Here is a 5,230-nt window from a genome sequence, read left to right on the forward strand (position 1 = left end):
CGCCTCCTGGGGAGAGGTATAAGACCCTCTGCTCAGGCGGGACCCCTCCAGTCTGGAATGGTGTACTCGTGTTTAGATAGTTCCATTGTTTGTCAATAAAAGCCTTCAATCGCTGAAGTCTTGTACCTCGTGCTTGATTGTCGCGCATCAAGGAATACTGTTCCTAACTGTTTTTTCCTGGCTCCTTTCAGACACTCCTTAAATTTTTTTTAGCTATATCCAATCAAATCCAATCAAAGTCCAATTCAAAGTCTCAACCTGTGAGACATTCCAGATCCAAGCTGACAAAACAGGCTGGCCGCTTTCTGCCCTGGGCTTGATCTACATGATCCAAGCTGATTGGAGCAGGCATTGCAGCTCCTCTGGTGCTTGATCTCATTTGCATCTTAGCCAAAAGGCCCAAATGCCGCTTTAAAAGATTGCTTCAAATGAAGCCTCAGTGGAACCTCATTGACTTCTATCAAGTGCAGGACAGCAAAACTACACTTGATCTTAGCCAAAAAGCCAAGAAGCGATGCTTCTTTCCATAAAGCATACCTCTTTACATAAATTTTTGGCCATTTGACCTAATATCTCCTTACGTAGCTTGGTGTCTGACTTTGTTTTATAAGGCTCCTGTGAGGCATCATGGGAGTGCCTGTTGTCGATACGGCGGCGATTGTGACAAAGGAGCAGGAACTTCTGATGTAGGTTTCCTTTGAAATGTCTCCCTCTTCACACTTCTTTCAGAGGGGGTTTCATGTTTACTTTCTCACCCTCACCTTGGAAGGTGGCCTGACATTTTACAACAATTTGCTGTCTCATTTTATGAAGTATCGAATTTCCAGTCAGTTGAAAGTTTGAAAGCTCATTTTTTTTAAATGAAGAAGCATTTCATACCATGAGGCCATAACAAGATAATGAATAAACCACAGAGCCAATGAACAGCTTGAAATGAATCATGTTAACTACATATAAAGTATAGTGTTCCACGACCTATCGATTGCTTAGTACAGACTTGAACCTGAATTTCAGAGTTGGAGTGGGATTCTCTGGCCGCACTTGCTCCAAGACCGGAGAATCCCACTTGAGGTCATTGCATAGTCCGCTCCCCCCCCTCCCCCCCCCCCCCCCCGCCCGCTACATCTCCTGGGCAGGTAGGACAGGAGAATTCCCCCCTCAATATCCCCACCTTACTGAACTCGGGTGAGAGGATCTCTAACGGGAGGCTTTCAGCAATGCTCATTCTCACTCGAACCCTCTGGGTTCAGGCCAGCGCTGTGTGATCTTCAGCAGCCTGGGGTCTGATAGGGTGGACACTGTCTGCATTGGAACTGGTTGGGGAAGGGGGGGGGGGGTGGTGCGTTTTGGGAGGGTGTAAGCGGGCCGTGAGATGCTGCGGGCATTCTCCCAGTGAAGACAGGTTGGCAATGTCGGATAAAGTGAAAGCCTTTACTTTGTGGATTTGGGATCAGGATTTTACCTCCCAATCCCACAAGACATCTGGATCTGTGGCCTGACTGCCCAATGGCACAATCCCTCTCCCAACCCCCCCCCCCCCCCCACCCCAAACCCAACCCCATGCCATCCAGTGAGCTTCAAGCCAGAATTTTCCACTGTTCACGTTGGTGGGGTCCTCTAGTCCCATCGATGGTGTCATGGATTTGCTGGTGGCATGGAATGCATCACATTGATGATGGTGGGAGCAGAAGATTCCACCACCGGCAAATGACACACAGCCTCCCACCATGAGAAACACACCATGAGGAGGTCAGAATTCCCCCAGCCCACAGTGTTAATCACCAGCTCTGGATGCTTCAACTTCCTGTCTCATTCCCCAACAACCCATTGATTTTTTTGCCCCTTTCAGCCAGGCAGCTGAGCTGTGCCAAATGAGGGTTAAAATATCCTGGGTCAAATTTATCAGCCTCCCCCCCCCACACCGCGCCCCCCCCCCCCTCCACAATGCCCTCCCCTGCCCCAAGCCCATTGGGGTTTAAAAGTATCCCCAATGTTTCAGCCACATTAACAACAGCGAGATATTGGAGTGAAATCCAATGTGGCGTAAAGAACCCAAATGAGAAATTCTTCATCATCTGATAGGAGTCTTTGTGATGTCGGCGAGACAGTGCTGAGGGAGTGCCACACTGCCTGAGGTACCATCTTGTGGATGAGATGTTAAATCCAGTCCCTATCTCAGGTGGGGATATGAAAGCTGCCACAGATTATTTCAAGAGGTACAGGGGAGTTCACTCTGGTGTCCTTTCCCATGTTTACACCTCCATCGTGTTAGCTAAAGAGATTAAGCAATCATTATCCCATTAGTGTTTGATCTCGAGAGCTGCTGTAATGTTTTCGTTGACTGGATTGTTTAACACTGGGGCAATCTGCCACATCTGGCCCTCTCAGAGGAAGCTGCTGTCCACACTTATATCACTGCGGCAAAACAATATAACTGTAGGCCAGAGGCTTCCCAGCTGTAACCTCAATGGAATGTAACTCCACTCCTTATTCTTATCTTAGAGTTACAGTGACTCAGCATGAAAAGGCTTTGTTCATCCTGCCTGATTTGAGCATTATTTGTCAAAGCCCTGTCACCCCAAACACACACTTACACACGCACACAGACACGCACACGCACACACACCTCCCACAGTGACTCCTACGACTCTCACTAACTTTTACAGATGCACCATAGAAAGCATTCTTTCTGGTTGTATCACAGCTTGGTATGGCTTCTGCTCTGCCCAAGACCGCAAGAAACTACAAAAGATCGTGAATGTAGCCCAATCCATCACGCAAACCAGCCTCCCATCCATTGACACTGTCTACACATCCCACTGCCTCGGCAAAGCAGCCAGCATAATTAAAGACCCCACGCACCCCAGACATTCTCTCTTCCACTTTCTTCCTTCGGGAAAAAGATACAAAAAGTCTGAGGTCACGTACCAACCGACTCAGCTTCTTCCCTGCTGCCATCAAACTTTTGAATGAACCTGCCTCACATTAAGTTGATCTTTCTCTACACCCTAGCTATGATTGTAACACTACATTCTGCACTCTCTGCTTTCCTTCTCTATGAACGGTATGCTTTGTCTGTATAGTGCGCAAGAAACAATACTTTTCACGGTATACTAATACATGTGACAATAATAAATCAAATCAAACACACACCCTCCCACACGCACCCACATACACACACTCTCCCACACACGCACACACACTCTCATATACACACACGGACACACACACTCTCCCACACACTCTCCCACACACTCCCACACACACATACACACTCTCACATGTGCATGCACATGCATGCATACATGCACACATATACACATCCACATACACACACACTCCCACAAACACACGCACATACACACACACTCTCCCATATACGCACACACACACTCCCCCGCACAGGCACATATGCACATGAGTACGTCATGCGCGCACACACACGCGCGCGCATACGTACACACACAAAGACACACACACACACAATCCAGAACTGAAGAGGAGTGTCCAGGAATCCCTGATTATCTTCCAGGAATCCACTGTGAGCAAACCCGGGAGAAAGATTACGGGATCAGGGGAGCATTAAATAAATTGTTTTGCTTTCATTAGCTTTGAACACTTTTGTTTATCAGTTGTAAAAATATTGGAGATGGAGGTTAAGGCTGGATGCTTGGAGGCAGGAAGTCATGTGGGAAAACTGCTGGAGTGGGTTCAGCCAGAGACACGCATGTGGTTACGTAATAGCGAGGACCGAAAACAAACCGGCTTCACTTCCAAGAACACCAGGCAGGAGTTGAATAGCTGGGTCCTGAGCCAAGTGACCTCTGACACCCAGCACCTTGTGGTTTCTAGCAACTGTCACAAAGTCCCCGGTTGCTAGGAAACGCTACTGCTACTGCTGGATGGGACTAAAAATAGGCCCTGAAAGAAATATAAGTTGTGTTTTTTTCCCCTGATGGAGAGACATTAAGGGAGGAAATGTCTTTTAACCACAGTGTTGTATAACTTGTCAGAATGGGGGAGAGTCTCTGGGAAGCACTGGGCATGAAGCAACTTCTGTACAACAGAAATGACAGCCTGTGTCAACTAATCACCAGAGAATGTCAGGACCCAGTCACAAAGCAAATTTAACTCTCTCTCAACTGCAGATGTCAGCAATTTTATTGTTTCCACAGTTAAGTTTGTTTATTAGCCACAAGTGGGCATGCATTAACACTGCAATGAAGTTACTGTGAAAATCCCCTAGTTGCCACACTCCGGCACCTGTTCGAGTACGCTGAGGGAGAATTTAGCATGGCCAATGCACCTAACCAGCACGTCTTTCGGACTTGTGGGAGGAAACCGGAGCACCCAGAGGAAACCCACGCAGACACGGGGAGAATGTGCAAACTCCACAAGACAGTGACCCAAGCCGGGAATCGAACCCAGGTCGCTGGCCCTGTGAGGCAGCAGTGTTAACCATCTTGCCACCGTGCCGCCCAGTTTGAGAGTGTTTGTGAGGTTTGAGGTGATTTGGATACTCTCCATTTCAGATGGCCCAAGGTAGTCATTCCTCTTGAGTTACTCTGGCTTTTCTCATGCGTTCTGTCAAAAGTGCCAGCTGATAAATGGATGGATAGAACCAAATATCACATTGTCTCTTGTTAACACCACATTAAAGTGAGGCTTTGTCGGTAACAGTGGTATGGCTGCTGTAAGCCTTTCCAAATGCAAAGGCCAATCCAAGGAGACACAATCAATTACAAAGAGATTGATTTACATCCTTCATCAATGCTGCAAAGCAATGGAACCAAAGTAGAACCCTTTCTCCTGACAGTGGGGAAGATGTTCTTTAAACGGTGAGATGGGGGTGTACTGAACTTGTAACCCAGAGGCCCAGGTTAATGCTCAGGGGACATGGGTTCAATTCCCAGTATGGCAATGGTGGAATCTGAAGTTAATGAATCTGGAATATAAAGCTAGTTTCAGTAATTGTGACCGTATCGTCGATCATTGTTTAAAAACAAAATATCTGGTTCACCAATGTCCCTATAGGGAAGGAAATCTGCCGTCCTTACCTGGTCTGGCCTATATGTGACTCCAGAGCCACAGCAATGCTGTCGACTCTTAACCACCCTCTGAAATGATCAAGCTCGCCATTCAGTTCAGGGCAATTAGGGATGGGCAACAATGCTGCCAGCGACGCCCACATCCCATGAAATAAAAAAATAACTGGGGCAAGTGCAGCAGC

At 47.4% G+C, this 5,230-nt stretch overlaps 1 non-coding gene across 1 annotated transcript; it reads right to left on the reverse strand.

Annotated features, from left to right (window-relative positions):
* Positions 1-323: 323 nt before the first annotated feature.
* Positions 324-516, reverse strand: LOC144480096 (U2 spliceosomal RNA). Its single transcript, XR_013495617.1, has one exon. It is a non-coding gene; the product is annotated as a U2 spliceosomal RNA (small nuclear RNA).
* Between the last annotated feature and the right edge of the window lie 4,714 nt (positions 517-5,230).

The sequence above is a fragment of the Mustelus asterias genome, chromosome 27 (assembly GCF_964213995.1).
Source record: "Mustelus asterias chromosome 27, sMusAst1.hap1.1, whole genome shotgun sequence".
In the NCBI taxonomy this organism is placed as follows: domain Eukaryota; kingdom Metazoa; phylum Chordata; class Chondrichthyes; order Carcharhiniformes; family Triakidae; genus Mustelus; species Mustelus asterias.